We start from the raw sequence: 21084 nt of genomic DNA, 5'->3' as shown, positions 1-21084 counted from the left end.
AAGACATGGGTAGCAGATTATCCAGGACTGATGGGTAGTGTTCAAGACATGGGTAGCAGATTATCCAGGACTGATGGGTAGTGTTCAAGGCATGGGTAGCAGATTATCCAGGACTGATGGGTAGTGTACAAGGCATGGGTAGCAGATTATCCAGGATTGATGGGTAGTGTACAAGGCATGGGTAGCAGATTATCCAGGACTGATTGGTAGTGTTCAAGGCATGGGTAGCAGATTATCCAGGACTGATGGGTAGTGTACAAGGCATGGGTAGCAGATTATCCAGGACTGATGGGTAGTGTACAAGACATGGGTAGCAGATTATCCAGGACTGATGGGTAGTGTTCAAGGCATGGGTAGCAGATTATCCAGGACTGATGGGTAGTGTACAAGACATGGGTAGCAGATTATCCAGGACTGATGGGTAGTGTTCAAGGCATGGGTAGCAGATTATCCAGGACTGATGGGTAGTGTTCAAGGCATGGGTAGCAGATTATCCAGGACTGATGGGTAGTGTTCAAGGCATGGGTAGCAGATTATCCAGGACTGATGGGTAGTGTTCAAGGCATGGGTAGCAGATTATCCAGGACTGATGGGTAGTGTTCAAGGCATGGGTAGCAGATTATCCAGGACTGATGGGTAGTGTTCAAGACATGGGTAGCAGATTATCCAGGACTGATGGGTAGTGTTCAAGACATGGGTAGCAGATTATCCAGGACTGATGGGTAGTGTTCAAGACATGGGTAGCAGATTATCCAGGACTGATGGGTAGTGTTCAAGACATGGGTAGCAGATTATCCAGGACTGATGGGCAGTGTACAAGGCATGGGTAGCAGATTATCCAGGACTGATGGGCAGTGTACAAGGCATGGGTAGCAGATTATCCAGGACTGATGGGCAGTGTACAAGGCACGGGTAGCAGATTATCCAGGACAGATGACGACCATGATGATGGATTTGGTTAACAAAGAGCTTCACAAAGCGCCCAAAGAAGATACTATATTAAAGAAAATTCACCTCAATCACTTCCAAGTGGAGAGATGAGAATCATTGTACTAAATACAACACATCAAAAGCTGTTGCAGTGATGATGGTCACCCCATCACAATAAACCAGTTGTTCTGTTCAATATACTATTATCTCAGTTAACCTAGAAGTAAAATCGTGCTTAATTCTGTCACCTGCGTGACTAACTTCTTGGTCTCGTCTCCATCCTCGCAAAAGGAAACTGTCAGCGAAAGCCCCATCCTCCTTCAGATCCATGTTGGCACACATGCTAAGCACTCGAAGTGAAGCAGTTTAATATGCCTAGGCGTCCCGCTAGCAGGACAACTTCCGGTGAAACTGGAGGGTACGCAATTCAAATAAATAATCATGAAGATTAAACATTTATGTACATATAAGTGTCTTATATCGGTTGAAAGCTTAACTTCTTGTTCATCTAACTGCACTGTCTGATTTACAGTAGCTATTACAGTGAAAACATGCCATGTGATTGTTTGAGGACTTCGTCCCACATCAAAATATTTTTCCACTGGCATAGCTATTAAATATTCACTTACTTTTTGAAAATCTTCCTCTGATATTTCATCCAAAGGGTCCCAGCTATAACATGTAGTGTCATTTTGTTTATATCCCAAAAAGTCAGTTTTGTTGGCGCCATCGATTTAAGTAATACACTCATTCAACATGCAAAGAAAGTCCAAAAAGTCCAAAAATCGACCCCTAAACTTTGTTTCAACAAGTCAAAATACATTTATATTTGTTCCTCAGATACCCTAAAATGTAATCAAACTATAATATTTTTTACGGAAAGAAGTATGTTCTTTGAGCAATTTGAGCAGGTGTTTCTTGTCTTCTTGGCACACGCAAACACGGATTTCCAAGCCGGTGTCCTTGTACTAAAACTGTTATTTCTTATTCGTTATTCAAGTTACAAGACAGAAACTTTGAACATAGACTGCTGACAACCAGTGGAAGCCATAGGAATTGCATCCTGGGAGGTAGAATTGAATATGCCCTCATACTGGTCATTGGAAGAGCATGGTCTCTCTCAAAACTAAAATCTGGTTGGTTTGTTTTAGGATTTTCAACTACCATATCTATTGTGTTATACTCTCCTACATTATTTTAACATTTATACAAACTTCAAACTGTTTTCTTTCCAATGGTACCAATTATATGCAAATCCTGGCTTCGGGGCCTGAGTAACAGGCAGTTTACTTTGGGCACGTCATTCAGACAGGAAGTGTAGAAAAAAGGGTCCTAGCCTGATGAAGTTTAGTGACAAAAACCCAAAGCCCGGAATTACTTCAGCTGGTCTCTCGCATCGCATTCAGTCTGGCAGATTATTTTGCCCACGGGAGATCACTTCCTTGTTTGATGATCTGCATGGCTGTTGCTGGCATGTGATTGGTAGCCCTGCAGACTTTGTTTAGTTTCCATGGGCTATAATTTGCTGCTGCGTCAGCGGGCTGGGAGTAATGGCGTTAGGATCAATGTCTGGGCCTGCTTCTGCTGCTGCTATGTGTATGTGCTTGCACATGCCTGCGTGCATGCATTTGAACCGATTTGTCGGTTTGCAGGAATGAATATGGAAATATTGAACTGGAGCGGTGTGTGAGTATGTGGGGGAGTAAAGGGGGTGGGTGAGAGGTGGCTGGGGTAAGAGACCAGGAAGGTGCCATTGGAAAGAGGGTGGCCGAGTGCAACTGAGAGAAAGGGTTAGAGTGTGTGGACTGGTGTGAAAGGATAGGCTCTCTGGACATTTAGAGTGTTAGGTCAGGGAGGAGAAGTTTAGTGACTGGGAGATGTGTGTGGCTGCGGGAGAGGTTTAGTGACTGTGCGGTGAGTGTGGCTGGATGAGAGGTTTAGTGACTAGGAGGTGTGTATGGCTGAGTGAGAGGTTTAGTAACTAAGATAGTGTTTGATAGATAGATTGAAAAACTCCCATATCTACTGGGTGAAATTCCACAGTGTGCCATCACAGCAGCAAGATTTGTGACCTGTTGCCACGAGAAAAGGGCAACCAGTGAAGAACAAACACCACTGTAAATACAACCCATATTTATGATTATTTATTTTATCTTGTGTCCTTTAACCATTTGTACATTGTTAAAACACTGTATATATATATATAATATGACATTTGTAATGTCTTTACTGTTTTGAAACTTCGGTATGTGTAGTGTTTACTGTTAATTTTTGTTGTTTTTCACTTTATATATTCACTTTGTATGTTGTCTACCTCACTTGCTTTGGCAATGTTAACACATGTTTCCCATGCCAATAAAGCCCTTGAATTGAATTGAATAGTGTGTGTGGCTGAGGGAGAGATTTTTAGTGACTGGGAGGTGTGTGTGGCTGAGTGTGAGGTTTAGTGACTAAGATAGTGTGTGTGGCTGAGGGAGAGGTTTAGTGACTATGAGGTGTGTGTGGCTGTTGGGATCATGAGAGGAGTGGATTTAGAGTGTGTAGAATGGGGTTAGAGTGTGGGTGTGTATCCAGGGAGAACGGTTGAGGGGTTGGAGAGCAGAAGGAGGAATGAGAGGGGGAAGGAGGGGCATTCATGAAGCAGCTGGCTCTCTCTCTCCCTCTGTTGTGGAATGTCAGAGTGGGCAGGTTACATTTTACATTTACATTTAAGTCATTTAGCAGACGCGTACGGAATATAACCGCTCTGCTGCGGTTATAGGTCAAATAAACTGGCATGGCTCATCACACACGCACACACACGCACACCATTTGTACACACAGTCACCCGCTCACCAGGTTGTTAATTTAATGGGGGAATTTAGCCTGAAACTTAACAGTGTTTCAGTGTGCAGCAGAGTATCAGCCGATTTCCTCTCTTTTCTCTGGCTGCTTTAACATGATCCTTTAAACATTGAACAGAGCTTTGATCCTAATGGGGAGCCAGGGGGATTTTCATCAGGATAATAACAGCTGTTTGATATGTGTGTGTGACATGTCATGTCTCATATTAAACCATTATCAAATCAGGCCTTTGCTAAATTGTCCATGCTTCTTCCCTGGAATGATATGGTGATACACTAAGGACCCCCACTGGTAGGGGCTGATTTAACTGTTGTCAAAGACAAAGAGCGAGGGAGGGGGTAATAGAGGGATGAAAGAAGAAAGGGAAGGTGTGAGAGGAGAAGAGGAAGTTGCACGAAGAGATGAAGATATTAAGGGGAGCATGGAATAGTTCATCAAAATAAAGCTTAACTTGTTGTTAATCCAGCCACCATGTCAGATTTCAAAAAGGCTTTACGGTGAAAGCAAACCATGCGAATATCTGAGGACAGCGCCCAACAGACAAATGCATAACAAATCATTTTCAACCAGGGAGTTGTGACATGAAAGTCAGAAATAGCGATATAATATATGCCTTACTTTTGAAGATCTTCTTCTGTTGGCACTCAAAAAGGTCCCAGTGACATTACAAATTATCCCTTTGTTCGATAAACTCCTTTTTTATATCCATAATAACTCAGTTAAGCTGGTGCGCTTCAGTCAATAATCCACTCGTTTTTCCTCCTTCAAAATGCATACAAAATTAATCCCAAACATTACCAATAAACGTATCTAAACAAGTCAATCAACGTTTATATCAAAGCTTAGGTACCCTAATATGCAAAGAAACAATACAATTTAAGACTGAGAATCATTATTGTCTTTACCGGAGAAAAATACCAAAGAACGCGCTCTCATTCTCGTGCTTGGAAACACTACAGCCAAAATGGGAGCCACCTAGAAAAACTACAATTTTTGGCTAATTTTTCCCGAAAACCAGCCTGAAACTCTTTCTAAAGACTGTTGACATCTAGTGGAAGCCCTAGGAACTGCAATCGGGCAAGATTTCGCCTATTATATAAGTGCCATCCATTGAAATCAGTGGTAGGATGACATTTTTTGGGGGGGGGGGGTGGTTTGTCCTCGGGGTTTCACCTGCCATTTCAGTTCTGTTATACTCACAGACATTATTGTAACAGTTTTGGAAACTTTAGAGTGTTAGTTAAATCCAAAATCTACCAATTATATGCATATCCCAGCTTCTGGGCCTGAGTAGCATGCTGTTTACTTTGGGCAAGCTTTTCATCCGGACGTCAAAATACCGCCCCCCAATCAAATCAAAATCAAATGTATTTATATAGCCCTTCGTACATCAGCTGATATCTCAAAGTGCTGTACAGAAGCCCAGCCTAAAACCCCAAACAGCAAGCAATGCAGGTGTAGAAACACGGTGGCTAGGAAAAACTCCCTAGAAAGGCCCGAACCTAAGAAGAAACCTAGAGAGGAACCAGGCTATGAGGGGTGGCCAGTCCTCTTCTGGCTGTGCCGGGTTGAGATTATAACAGAACATGGCCAAGATGTTCAAATGTTCTTAAATGACCGGCATGGTCAAATAATAACAATCACAGTAGTTGTCGAGGGTGCAGCAAGTCAGCACCTCAGGAGTAAATGTCAGTTGGGTTTTAATAACCGATCATTAAGAGTATCTCTACCACTCCTGCGGTCTCTAGAGTTGAAAACAGCAGAGAGAGAAAGAATTAGAGAGAGCATACATAAATTCATACAGGACACAGGATAAGACAGGAGAAGTACTCCAGATATAACAAACTGACCCTAGCCCCCCGAAACATAAACTACTGCCACATAAATACTGGAGGCTGAGACAGGAGGGGTCAGGAGACACTGTGGCCCCATCCGATGATAACCCCGGACAGGGCCAAACAGGAAGGATATAACCCCACCACTTTGCCAAAGCACAGCCCCCATACCACTAGAGGGATATCTTCAACCACCAACTTACCATCCTGAGACAAGGCAGAGTATAGCCCACAAAGATCTCCGCCACGGGACAACCCAAGGGGGGTGCCAACCCAGACAGGAAGATCACATCAGTGACTCAACCCACTCAAGTGACGCACCCCTCCTAGGGACGGCATGAAAGAGCACCAGTAAGCCAGTGACTCAGCCCCTGTAACAGGGTTAGAGGCAGATAATCCCAGTGGAGAGAGGGGAAAGGGGCCAGGCAGAGACAGCAAGGGCGGTTTGTTGCTCCAGAGCCGTTTCTTTCACCTTCACACACCTGGGCCAGACTACACTCAATCATATGACCCACTGAAGAGATGTGTCTTCAGTAAAGACTTAAAGGTTGAGACCGAGTCTGCGTCTCTCACATGGGTAGGCAGAACATTCCATAAAAACTGAGCTCTATAGGAGAAAGCCCTGCCTCCAGCTGTTTGCTTAGAAATTCTAGGGACAATTAGGAGGCCTGCGTCTTGTGACACCTCCTCACTTCGTCTATCCCAAATAAGTTAATGACAGTGGGAGAGAGAGAGACATGAGGGAGAGATAGAGACATGAGGGATGGTTAATGAAAGTGGGAGAGAGAGTAACGTGAGGGATGGTTAATGAAAGTGGGAGAGAGAGAGACATGAGGGATGGTTAATGACAGTGAGAGAGAGAGAGACATGAGGGATGGTTAATGACAGTGGTAGAGAGAGAGACATGAGGGATGGTTAATGACAGAGGGAGAGAGAGAGACATGAGGGATGGTTAATATCAGAGGGAGAGAGAGACATGAGGGATGGTTAATGACAGAGGGAGAGAGAGACATGAGGGATGGTTAATGACAGAGGGAGAGAGAGACATGAGGGATGGTTAATGACAGAGGGAGAGAGAGAGACATGAGGGATGGTTAATGACAGTGGGAGAGAGAGAGACATGAGGGATGGTTAATGACAGAGGGAGAGAGAGAGAGAGAGACATGAGGGATGGTTAATGACAGAGGGAGAGAGAGAGACATGAGGGATGGTTAATGACAGTGGGAGAGAGAGAGACATGAGGGATGGTTAATGACAGAGGGGGAGAGAGAGAGACATGAGGGATGGTTAATGAAAGTGGGAGAGAGAGATATGAGGGATGGTTAATGACAGAGGGAGAGAGAGAGAGAGAGAGACATGAGGGATGGTTAATGACAGAGGGAGAGAGAGAGACATGAGGGATGGTTAATGACAGAGGGAGAGAGAGACATGAGGGATGGTTAATGACAGAGGGAGAGAGAGACATGAGGGATGGTTAATGACAGAGGGAGAGAGAGACATGAGGGATGGTTAATGTCAGAGGGAGAGAGAGACATGAGGGATGGTTAATGACAGAGGGAGAGAGAGAGACATGAGGGATGGTTAATGACAGAGGGGAGAGAGAGAGAGACATGAGGGATGGTTAATGACAGAGGGAGAGAGAGAGACATGAGGGATGGTTAATGACAGAGGAGAGAGAGACATGAGGGATGGTTAATGACAGAGGGAGAGAGAGAGAGAGAGACATGAGGGATGGTTAATGACAGAGGGAGAGAGAGAGACATGAGGGATGGTTAATGACAGAGGGAGAGAGAGAGAGACATGAGGGATGGTTAATGTCAGAGGGAGAGAGAGACATGAGGGATGGATTAATGACAGAGGGAGAGAGAGAGACATGAGGGATGGTTAATGACAGAGGGAGAGAGAGACATGAGGGATGGTTAATGTCAGAGGGAGAGAGAGACATGAGGGATGGTTAATGACAGAGGGAGAGAGAGAGACATGAGGGATGGTTAATGACAGAGGGAGAGAGAGAGAGACATGAGGGATGGTTAATGTCAGAGGGAGAGAGAGACATGAGGGATGGATTAATGACAGAGGGAGAGAGAGACATGAGGGATGGTTAATGACAGAGGGAGAGAGAGACACATGAGGGATGGTTAATGACAGTGGGAGAGAGAGACATGAGGGATGGTTAATGAAAGAGGGAGAGAGAGAGACATGAGGCATGGTTACTGACAGTGGGATAGAGAGAGAGAGAGAGAGAGAGAGAGAGAGAGACATGAAGAATGGTTAATGAAAGAGGGAGAGAGAGACATGAGGGATGGTTAATGACAGAGGGAGAGAGAGACATGAGGGATGGTTAATGACAGAGGGAGAGAGAGACATGAGGGATGGTTAATGACAGAGGGAGAGAGAGACATGAGGGATGGTTAATGACAGAGGGAGAGAGAGACATGAGGGATGGTTAATGACAGAGGGAGAGAGAGACACATGAGGGATGGTTAATGACAGTGGGAGAGAGAGAGAGAGAGAGAGAGAGAGACATGAGGGATGGTTAATGAAAGAGGGAGAGAGAGACATGAGGGATGGTTAATGACAGAGGGAGAGAGAGACATGAGGGATGGATTAATGACAGAGGGAGAGAGAGACATGAGGGATGGTTAATGACAGTGGTAGAGAGAGAGACATGAGGGATAGATTAATGACAGAGGGAGAGAGAGAGACATGAGGGTTGGTTAATGTCAGAGGGAGAGAGAGAGAGACATGAGGGATGGTTAATGACAGAGGGAGAGAGAGACATGAGGGATGGTTAATGACAGAGGGAGAGAGAGAGAGACATGAGGGATGGTTAATGACAGAGGGAGAGAGAGACATGAGGGATGGTTAATGACAGAGGGAGAGAGAGACATGAGGGATGGTTAATGACAGAGGGAGAGAGAGACATGAGGGATGGTTAATGACAGAGGGAGAGAGAGACATGAGGGATGGTTAATGACAGAGGGAGAGAGAGAGACATGAGGGATGGTTAATGACAGTGGGAGAGAGAGAGACATGAGGGATGGTTAATGACAGTGGTAGAGAGAGAGACATGAGGGATGGATTAATGACAGAGGGAGAGAGAGAGACATGAGGGTTGGTTAATGTCAGAGGGAGAGAGAGACATGAGGGATGGTTAATGACAGTGGGAGAGAGAGAGACATGAGGGATGGTTAATGACAGTGGTAGAGAGAGAGACATGAGGGATGGTTAATGACAGAGGGAGAGAGAGAGACATGAGGGATGGTTAATGACAGAGGGAGAGAGAGAGACATGAGGGATGGTTAATGACAGAGGGAGAGAGAGAGACATGAGGGATGGTTAATGACAGAGGGAGAGAGAGAGACATGAGGGATGGATTAATGACAGAGGGAGAGAGAGAGACATGAGGGATGGTTAATGACAGAGGGAGAGAGAGACATGAGGGATGGTTAATGACAGAGGGAGAGCGAGACATGAGGGATGGTTAATGACAGAGGGAGAGAGAGACATGAGGGATGGTTAATGACAGAGGGAGAGAGAGAGAGACATGAGGGATGGTTAATGACAGTGGTAGAGAGAGAGACATGAGGGATGGATTAATGACAGAGGGAGAGAGAGAGACATGAGGGTTGGTTAATGTCAGAGGGAGAGAGAGACATGAGGGATGGTTAATGACAGAGGGAGAGAGAGAGACATGAGGGATGGTTAATGACAGAGGGAGAGAGAGACATGAGGGATGGTTAATGACAGAGGGAGAGCGAGACATGAGGGATGGTTAATGACAGAGGGAGAGAGAGACATGAGGGATGGTTAATGACAGAGGGAGAGAGAGACATGAGGGATGGTTAATGACAGAGGGAGAGAGAGAGACATGAGGGATGGTTAATGACAGTGGGAGAGAGAGAGGCATGAGGGATGGTTAATGACAGTGGTAGAGAGAGAGATATGAGGGATGGATTAATGACAGAGGGAGAGAGAGAGACATGAGGGTTGGTTAATGTCAGAGGGAGAGAGAGACATGAGGGATGGTTAATGACAGTGGGAGAGAGAGAGAGACATGAGGGATGGTTAATGAAAGAGGGAGAGAGAGAGACATGAGGCATGGTTAATGACAGTGGGATAGAGAGAGAGAGAGAGAGAGAGAGAGAGACATGAAGAATGGTTAATGAAAGAGGGAGAGAGAGAGACATGAGGGATGGTTAATGACAGTGGTAGAGAGAGAGACATGAGGGATGGTTAATGACAGAGGGAGAGAGAGAGACATGAGGGATGGTTAATGACAGAGGGAGAGAGAGAGACATGAGGGATGGTTAATGACAGAGGGAGAGAGAGAGACATGAGGGATGGTTAATGACAGAGGGAGAGAGAGAGACATGAGGGATGGATTAATGACAGAGGGAGAGAGAGAGACATGAGGGATGGTTAATGACAGAGGAGAGAGAGACATGAGGGATGGTTAATGACAGAGGAGAGCGAGACATGAGGGATGGTTAATGACAGAGGGAGAGAGAGACATGAGGGATGGTTAATGACAGAGGAGAGAGAGAGAGACATGAGGGATGGTTAATGACAGTGGTAGAGAGAGAGACATGAGGGATGGATTAATGACAGAGGGAGAGAGAGAGACATGAGGGTTGGTTAATGTCAGAGGGAGAGAGAGACATGAGGGATGGTTAATGACAGAGGGAGAGAGAGAGACATGAGGGATGGTTAATGACAGAGGAGAGAGAGACATGAGGGATGGTTAATGACAGAGGGAGAGAGAGAGACATGAGGGATGGTTAATGACAGAGGGAGAGAGAGACATGAGGGATGGATTAATGACAGAGGGAGAGAGAGACATGAGGGATGGATTAATGACAGAGGGAGAGAGAGACATGAGGGATAGATTAATGACAGAGGGAGAGAGAGAGACATGAGGGTTGGTTAATGTCAGAGGGGAGAGAGAGAGACATGAGGGATGGTTAATGACAGAGGGAGAGAGAGACATGAGGGATGGTTAATGACAGAGGGAGAGAGAGAGAGACATGAGGGATGGTTAATGACAGAGGGAGAGAGAGACATGAGGGATGGTTAATGACAGAGGGAGAGCGAGACATGAGGGATGGTTAATGACAGAGGGAGAGAGAGACATGAGGGATGGTTAATGACAGAGGGAGAGAGAGACATGAGGGATGGTTAATGACAGAGGGAGAGAGAGAGACATGAGGGATGGTTAATGACAGTGGGAGAGAGAGAGACATGAGGGATGGTTAATGACAGTGGTAGAGAGAGAGACATGAGGGATGGATTAATGACAGAGGAGAGAGAGAGACATGAGGGTTGGTTAATGTCAGAGGGAGAGAGAGACATGAGGGATGGTTAATGACAGTGGGAGAGAGAGAGACATGAGGGATGGTTAATGACAGTGGTAGAGAGAGAGACATGAGGGATGGTTAATGACAGAGGGAGAGAGAGAGACATGAGGGATGGTTAATGACAGAGGAGAGAGAGAGACATGAGGGATGGTTAATGACAGAGGGAGAGAGAGAGACATGAGGGATGGTTAATGACAGAGGGGAGAGAGAGACATGAGGGATGGATTAATGACAGAGGGAGAGAGAGAGACATGAGGGATGGTTAATGACAGAGGGAGAGAGAGACATGAGGGATGGTTAATGACAGAGGGAGAGCGAGACATGAGGGATGGTTAATGACAGAGGGAGAGAGAGACATGAGGGATGGTTAATGACAGAGGGAGAGAGAGAGAGACATGAGGGATGGTTAATGACAGTGGTAGAGAGAGAGACATGAGGGATGGATTAATGACAGAGGGAGAGAGAGAGACATGAGGGTTGGTTAATGTCAGAGGGAGAGAGAGACATGAGGGATGGTTAATGACAGAGGGAGAGAGAGAGACATGAGGGATGGTTAATGACAGAGGAGAGAGAGACATGAGGGATGGTTAATGACAGAGGAGAGCGAGACATGAGGGATGGTTAATGACAGAGGGAGAGAGAGACATGAGGGATGGTTAATGACAGAGGGAGAGAGAGACATGAGGGATGGTTAATGACAGAGGGAGAGAGAGAGACATGAGGGATGGATTAATGACAGAGGGAGAGAGAGAGACATGAGGGATGGTTAATGACAGTGGTAGAGAGAGAGACATGAGGGATGGATTAATGACAGAGGGAGAGAGAGAGACATGAGGGTTGGTTAATGTCAGAGGGAGAGAGAGACATGAGGGATGGTTAATGACAGTGGGAGAGAGAGAGAGACATGAGGGATGGTTAATGAAAGAGGGAGAGAGAGAGACATGAGGCATGGTTAATGACAGTGGGATAGAGAGAGAGAGAGAGAGAGACATGAAGAATGGTTAATGAAAGAGGGAGAGAGAGAGACATGAGGGATGGTTAATGACAGTGGTAGAGAGAGAGAGACATGAGGGATGGTTAATGACAGAGGGAGAGAGAGAGACATGAGGGATGGTTAATGACAGAGGGGAGAGAGAGACATGAGGGATGGTTAATGACAGAGGGAGAGAGAGAGACATGAGGGATGGTTAATGACAGAGGGAGAGAGAGAGACATGAGGGATGGATTAATGACAGAGGGAGAGAGAGAGACATGAGGGATGGTTAATGACAGAGGGAGAGAGAGACATGAGGGATGGTTAATGACAGAGGGAGAGTGAGACATGAGGGATGGTTAATGACAGAGGGAGAGAGAGACATGAGGGATGGTTAATGACAGAGGGGGAGAGAGAGAGACATGAGGGATGGTTAATGACAGAGGGAGAGAGAGAGACATGAGGGATGGATTAATGACAGAGGGAGAGAGAGAGACATGAGGGTTGGTTAATGACAGAGGGAGAGAGAGAGACATGAGGGATGGTTAATGACAGTGGGAGAGAGAGAGACATGAGGGATGGATTAATGACAGAGGGAGAGAGAGAGACATGAGGGATGGTTAATGACAGTGGTAGAGAGAGAGACATGAGGGATGGTTAATGACAGAGGGAGAGTGAGACATGAGGGATGGTTAATGACAGAGGGAGAGAGAGACATGAGGGATGGTTAATGACAGAGGGAGAGAGAGAGAGACATGAGGGATGGTTAATGACAGTGGTAGAGAGAGAGACATGAGGGATGGTTAATGACAGTGGTAGAGAGAGAGACATGAGGGATGGATTAATGACAGAGGGAGAGAGAGAGACATGAGGGTTGGTTAATGTCAGAGGGAGAGAGAGACATGAGGGATGGTTAATGACAGAGGGAGAGAGAGAGACATGAGGGATGGTTAATGACAGAGGAGAGAGAGACATGAGGGATGGTTAATGACAGAGGGAGAGCGAGACATGAGGGATGGTTAATGACAGAGGGAGAGAGAGACATGAGGGATGGTTAATGACAGAGGGAGAGAGAGACATGAGGGATGGTTAATGACAGAGGGAGAGAGAGAGACATGAGGGATGGTTAATGACAGTGGGGAGAGAGAGACATGAGGGATGGTTAATGACAGTGGTAGAGAGAGAGATATGAGGGATGGATTAATGACAGAGGGAGAGAGAGAGACATGAGGGTTGGTTAATGTCAGAGGGAGAGAGAGACATGAGGGATGGTTAATGACAGTGGGAGAGAGAGAGAGACATGAGGGATGGTTAATGAAAGAGGAGAGAGAGAGACATGAGGCATGGTTAATGACAGTGGGATAGAGAGAGAGAGAGAGAGAGAGAGAGAGACATGAAGAATGGTTAATGAAAGAGGGAGAGAGAGAGACATGAGGGATGGTTAATGACAGTGGTAGAGAGAGAGACATGAGGGATGGTTAATGACAGAGGAGAGAGAGAGATATGAGGGATGGTTAATGACAGAGGGAGAGAGAGAGACATGAGGGATGGTTAATGACAGAGGGGAGAGAGAGACATGAGGGATGGTTAATGACAGAGGGAGAGAGAGAGACATGAGGGATGGATTAATGACAGAGGGAGAGAGAGAGACATGAGGGATGGTTAATGACAGAGGGAGAGAGAGACATGAGGGATGGTTAATGACAGAGGGAGAGCGAGACATGAGGGATGGTTAATGACAGAGGGAGAGAGAGACATGAGGGATGGTTAATGACAGAGGAGAGAGAGACATGAGGGATGGTTAATGACAGTGGTAGAGAGAGAGACATGAGGGATGGATTAATGACAGAGGGGAGAGAGAGAGACATGAGGGTTGGTTAATGTCAGAGGGAGAGAGAGACATGAGGGATGGTTAATGACAGAGGGAGAGAGAGAGACATGAGGGATGGTTAATGACAGAGGGAGAGAGAGACATGAGGGATGGTTAATGACAGAGGGAGAGAGAGAGACATGAGGGATGGTTAATGACAGAGGGAGAGAGAGACATGAGGGATGGATTAATGACAGAGGGAGAGAGAGACATGAGGGATGGATTAATGACAGAGGGAGAGAGAGACATGAGGGATAGATTAATGACAGAGGGAGAGAGAGAGACATGAGGGTTGGTTAATGTCAGAGGGAGAGAGAGAGAGACATGAGGGATGGTTAATGACAGAGGGAGAGAGAGACATGAGGGATGGTTAATGACAGAGGGAGAGAGAGAGAGACATGAGGGATGGTTAATGACAGAGGGAGAGAGAGACATGAGGGATGGTTAATGACAGAGGGAGAGCGAGACATGAGGGATGGTTAATGACAGAGGGAGAGAGAGACATGAGGGATGGTTAATGACAGAGGAGAGAGAGACATGAGGGATGGTTAATGACAGAGGGAGAGAGAGAGACATGAGGGATGGTTAATGACAGTGGGAGAGAGAGACATGAGGGATGGTTAATGACAGTGGTAGAGAGAGAGACATGAGGGATGGATTAATGACAGAGGGAGAGAGAGAGACATGAGGGTTGGTTAATGTCAGAGGGAGAGAGAGACATGAGGGATGGTTAATGACAGTGGGAGAGAGAGAGACATGAGGGATGGTTAATGACAGTGGTAGAGAGAGAGACATGAGGGATGGTTAATGACAGAGGGAGAGAGAGACATGAGGGATGGTTAATGACAGAGGGAGAGAGAGAGACATGAGGGATGGTTAATGACAGAGGGAGAGAGAGACATGAGGGATGGTTAATGACAGAGGGAGAGAGAGAGACATGAGGGATGGATTAATGACAGAGGGAGAGAGAGAGACATGAGGGATGGTTAATGACAGAGGGAGAGAGAGACATGAGGGATGGTTAATGACAGAGGGAGAGCGAGACATGAGGGATGGTTAATGACAGAGGGAGAGAGAGACATGAGGGATGGTTAATGACAGAGGGAGAGAGAGAGAGACATGAGGGATGGTTAATGACAGTGGTAGAGAGAGAGACATGAGGGATGGATTAATGACAGAGGGAGAGAGAGAGACATGAGGGTTGGTTAATGTCAGAGGAGAGAGAGAGACATGAGGGATGGTTAATGACAGAGGGAGAGAGAGAGACATGAGGGATGGTTAATGACAGAGGGAGAGAGAGACATGAGGGATGGTTAATGACAGAGGGAGAGCGAGACATGAGGGATGGTTAATGACAGAGGAGAGAGAGACATGAGGGATGGTTAATGACAGAGGGAGAGAGAGACATGAGGGATGGTTAATGACAGAGGGAGAGAGAGAGACATGAGGGATGGTTAATGACAGTGGGAGAGAGAGACATGAGGGATGGTTAATGACAGTGGTAGAGAGAGAGACATGAGGGATGGATTAATGACAGAGGGAGAGAGAGAGACATGAGGGTTGGTTAATGTCAGAGGGAGAGAGAGACATGAGGGATGGTTAATGACAGTGGGAGAGTGAGAGAGACATGAGGGATGGTTAATGAAAGAGGGAGAGAGAGAGACATGAGGGATGGTTAATGACAGAGGGAGAGAGAGACATGAGGGATGGTTAATGACAGAGGGAGAGAGAGAGACATGAGGGATGGTTAATGACAGGGAGAGAGAGACATGAGGGATGGATTAATGACAGAGAGAGAGAGACATGAGGGATGGATTAATGACAGAGGGAGAGAGAGACATGAGGGGTTAATGACAGAGGGAGAGAGAGAGACATGAGGGATGGTTAATGACAGAGGGGAGAGAGAGACATGAGGGATGGTTAATGACAGAGGAGAGAGAGACATGAGGGATGGTTAATGACAGAGGGAGAGAGAGAGACATGAGGGATGGTTAATGACAGAGGGAGAGAGAGACATGAGGGATGGACATGAGGGATGGTTAATGACAGAGGGAGAGAGACATGAGGGATGGTTAATGACAGAGGAGAGAGAGACATGAGGGATGGTTAATGACAGAGGGAGAGAGAGAGACATGAGGGATGGTTAATGACAGTGGGAGAGGGAGACATGAGGGATGGTTAATGACAGTGGTAGGATGAGGGATGGATTAATGACAGAGGGAGAGAGAGAGACATGAGGATGGTTAATGACAGGGAGAGAGAGACATGAGGGATGGTTAATGACAGTGGAGAGAGAGACATGAGGGATGGTTAATGACAGAGGGAGAGAGAGACATGAGGGATGGTTAATGACAGAGGGAGAGAGAGAGACATGAGGGATGGTTAATGACAGAGGGAGAGAGAGACATGAGGGATGGTTAATGACAGAGGGAGAGCGAGACATGAGGGATGGTTAATGACAGAGGGAGAGAGAGACATGAGGGATGGTTAATGACAGAGGAGAGAGAGACATGAGGGATGGTTAATGACAGTGGTAGAGAGAGACATGAGGGATGGATTAATGACAGAGGGAGAGAGAGAGACATGAGGGTTGGTTAATGTCAGAGGGAGAGAGAGACATGAGGGATGGTTAATGACAGAGGGAGAGAGAGAGACATGAGGGATGGTTAATGACAGAGGGAGAGAGAGACATGAGGGATGGTTAATGACAGAGGGAGAGCGAGACATGAGGGATGGTTAATGACAGAGGGAGAGAGAGACATGAGGGATGGTTAATGACAGAGGGAGAGAGAGACATGAGGGATGGTTAATGACAGAGGGAGAGAGAGAGACATGAGGGATGGTTAATGACAGTGGAGAGAGAGAGACATGAGGGATGGTTAATGACAGTGGTAGAGAGAGAGACATGAGGGATGGATTAATGACAGAGGGAGAGAGAGACATGAGGGTTGGTTAATGTCAGAGGGAGAGAGAGACATGAGGGATGGTTAATGACAGAGGGAGAGAGAGAGACATGAGGGATGGTTAATGAAAGAGGGAGAGAGAGAGACATGAGGCATGGTTAATGACAGAGAGAGAGAGAGACATGAGGGATGGTTAATGAAAGAGGGAGAGAGAGACATGAGGGATGGTTAATGACAGTGGTAGAGAGAGAGACATGAGGGATGGTTAATGACAGAGGAGAGAGAGACATGAGGGATGGTTAATGACAGAGGGAGAGAGAGAGACATGAGGGATGGTTAATGACAGAGGGAGAGAGAGAGACATGAGGGATGGTTAATGACAGAGGAGAGAGAGAGACATGAGGGATGGATTAATGACAGAGGGAGAGAGAGACATGAGGGATGGTTAATGACAGAGGGAGAGAGAGACATGAGGGATGGTTAATGACAGAGGAGAGCGAGACATGAGGGATGGTTAATGACAGAGAGAGAGAGACATGAGGGATGGTTAATGACAGAGGGGAGAGAGAGACATGAGGGATGGTTAATGACAGTGGAGAGAGAGAGACATGAGGGATGGATTAATGACAGAGGGAGAGAGAGAGACATGAGGGTTGGTTAATGTCAGAGGGAGAGAGAGACATGAGGGATGGTTAATGACAGAGGGAGAGAGAGAGACATGAGGGATGGTTAATGACAGAGGGAGAGAGAGACATGAGGGATGGTTAATGACAGAGGGAGAGAGAGAGACATGAGGGATGGTTAATGACAGAGGGAGAGAGAGACATGAGGGATGGATTAATGACAGAGAGAGAGACATGAGGGATGGATTAATGACAGAGGGAGAGAGAGACATGAGGGATAGATTAATGACAGAGGGAGAGAGAGAGACATGAGGGTTGGTTAATGTCAGAGGAGAGAGAGAGACATGAGGGATGGTTAATGACAGAGGGAGAGAGAGACATGAGGATGGTTAATGACAGAGGGAGAGAGAGAGACATGAGGGATGGTTAATGACAGAGGGGAGAGAGACATGAGGGATGGTTAATGACAGAGGGAGAGCGAGACATGAGGGATGGTTAATGACAGAGGGAGAGAGACATGAGGATGGTTAATGACAGAGGGAGAGAGAGACATGAGGGATGGTTAATGACAGAGGGAGAGAGAGAGACATGAGGGATGGTTAATGACAGTGGGAGAGAGAGAGACATGAGGGATGGTTAATGACAGTGGTAGAGAGAGAGACATGAGGGATGGATTAATGACAGAGGGAGAGAGAGACATGAGGGTTGGTTAATGTCAGAGGGAGAGAGAGACATGAGGGATGGTTAATGACAGTGGGGAGAGAGAGACATGAGGGATGGTTAATGACAGTGGTAGAGAGAGACATGAGGGATGGTTAATGACAGAGGGAGAGAGAGAGACATGAGGGATGGTTAATGACAGAGGGAGAGAGAGAGACATGAGGGATGGTTAATGACAGAGGGAGAGAGAGAGACATGAGGGATGGTTAATGACAGAGGAGAGAGAGAGACATGAGGGATGGATTAATGACAGAGGGAGAGAGAGAGACATGAGGGATGGTTAATGACAGAGGGAGAGAGAGACATGAGGGATGGTTAATGACAGAGGGAGAGCGAGACATGAGGGATGGTTAATGACAGAGGGAGAGAGAGACATGAGGGATGGTTAATGACAGAGGGAGAGAGAGAGAGACATGAGGGATGGTTAATGACAGTGGTAGAGAGAGAGACATGAGGGATGGATTAATGACAGAGGGAGAGAGAGAGACATGAGGGTTGGTTAATGTCAGAGGGAGAGAGAGACATGAGGGATGGTTAATGACAGAGGGAGAGAGAGAGACATGAGGGATGGTTAATGACAGAGGGAGAGAGAGACATGAGGGATGGTTAATGACAGAGGGGGAGCGAGACATGAGGGATGGTTAATGACAGAGGGAGAGAGAGACATGAGGGATGGTTAATGACAGAGGGAGAGAGAGACATGAGGGATGGTTAATGACAGAGGGAGAGAGAGAGACATGAGGGATGGTTAATGACAGTGGGAGAGAGAGAGACATGAGGGATGGTTAATGACAGTGGTAGAGAGAGAGACATGAGGGATGGATTAATGACAGAGGGAGAGAGAGAGACATGAGGGTTGGTTAATGTCAGAGGGAGAGAGAGACATGAGGGATGGTTAATGACAGTGGGAGAGAGAGAGAGACATGAGGGATGGTTAATGAAAGAGGGAGAGAGAGAGACATGAGGCATGGTTAATGACAGTGGGATAGAGAGAGAGAGAGAGAGAGAGAGAGACATGAAGAATGGTTAATGAAAGAGGGAGAGAGAGAGACATGAGGGATGGTTAATGACAGTGGGAGAGAGAGAGACATGAGGGATGGTTAATGACAGAGGGAGAGAGAGAGACATGAGGGATGGTTAATGACAGAGGGAGAGAGAGAGACATGAGGGATGGTTAATGACAGAGGGAGAGAGAGAGACATGAGGGATGGTTAATGACAGAGGGAGAGAGAGAGACATGAGGGATGGATTAATGACAGAGGGAGAGAGAGAGACATGAGGGATGGTTAATGACAGAGGGAGAGAGAGACATGAGGGATGGTTAATGACAGAGGGGAGAGACATGAGGGATGGTTAATGACATGACATGAGGGATGGTTAATGAGAGAGAGACATGAGGGATGGTTAATGACAGAGGGAGAGAGAGAGACATGAGGGATTAATGACAGAGGAGAGAGAGACATGAGGGATGGTTAATGACAGAGGGAGAGAGAGACATGAGGGATGGTTAATGACAGAGGGAGAGAGAGACATGAGGGATGGATTAATGACAGAGGGAGAGAGAGAGACATGAGGGATGGTTAATGACAGAGGGAGAGAGAGAGACATGAGGGATGGTTAATGACAGAGGGAGAGTGAGACATGAGGGATGGTTAATGACAGAGGAGAGAGAGACATGAGGGATGGTTAATGACAGAGAGAGAGAGAGACATGAGGGATGGTTAATGACAGTGGTAGAGAGAGACATGAGGGATGGTTAATGACAGTGGTAGAGAGAGAGACATGAGGGATGGATTAATGACAGAGGGAGAGAGAGAGACATGAGGGTTGGTTAATGTCAGAGGGAGAGAGAGACATGAGGGATGGTTAATGACAGAGGGAGAGAGAGAGACATGAGGGATGGTTAATGACAGAGGAGAGACATGAGGGATGGTTAATGACAGAGGGAGAGAGACATGAGGGATGGTTAATGACAGAGGGAGAGAGAGACATGAGGGATGGTTAATGACAGAGGGAGAGAGAGACATGAGGATGGTTAATGACAGAGGGGAGAGAGAGACATGAGGGATGGTTAATGACAGTGGGAGAGAGAGAGACATGAGGGATGGTTAATGACAGTGGTAGAGAGAGAGAATGAGGGATGGATTAATGACAGAGGGAGAGAGAGAGACATGAGGGTTGGTTAATGTCAGAGGGAGAGAGAGACATGAGGGATGGTTAATGACAGTGGAGAGAGAGAGAGACATGAGGGATGGTTAATGAAAGAGGGAGAGAGAGAGACATGAGGCATGGTTAATGACAGTGGGATAGAGGGAGAGAGAGAGAGAGACATGAAGAATGGTTAATGAAAGAGGGAGAGAGAGACATGAGGGATGGTTAATGACAGTGGTAGAGAGAGAGACATGAGGGATGGTTAATGACAGAGGAGAGAGAGAGACATGAGGGATGGTTAATGACAGAGGGAGAGAGAGACATGAGGGATGGTTAATGACAGAGGGAGAGAGAGAGACATGAGGGATGGTTAATGACAGAGGGAGAGAGAGAGACATGAGGGATGGATTAATGACAGAGGAGAGAGAGAGACATGAGGGATGGTTAATGACAGAGGGAGAGAGAGACATGAGGGATGGTTAATGACAGAGGGAGAGCGAGACATGAGGGATGGTTAATGACAGAGGGAGAGAGAGACATGAGGGATGGTTAATGACAGAGGGAGAGAGAGAGACATGAGGGATGGTTAATGACAGTGGTAGAGAGAGAGACATGAGGGATGGATTAATGACAGAGGGAGAGAGAGAGACATGAGGGTTGGTTAATGTCAGAGGGAGAGAGAGACATGAGGGATGGTTAATGACAGAGGGAGAGAGAGAGACATGAGGGATGGTTAATGACAGAGGGAGAGAGACATGAGGGATGGTTAATGACAGAGGGAGAGAGAGAGACATGAGGGATGGTTAATGACAGAGGGAGAGAGAGACATGAGGGATGGATTAATGACAGAGGGAGAGAGAGACATGAGGGATGGATTA

The sequence above is a fragment of the Oncorhynchus keta genome, chromosome 34 (assembly GCF_023373465.1).
Source record: "Oncorhynchus keta strain PuntledgeMale-10-30-2019 chromosome 34, Oket_V2, whole genome shotgun sequence".
NCBI lineage: Eukaryota > Metazoa > Chordata > Actinopteri > Salmoniformes > Salmonidae > Oncorhynchus > Oncorhynchus keta.
This window is presented reverse-complemented; position numbering follows the sequence as displayed.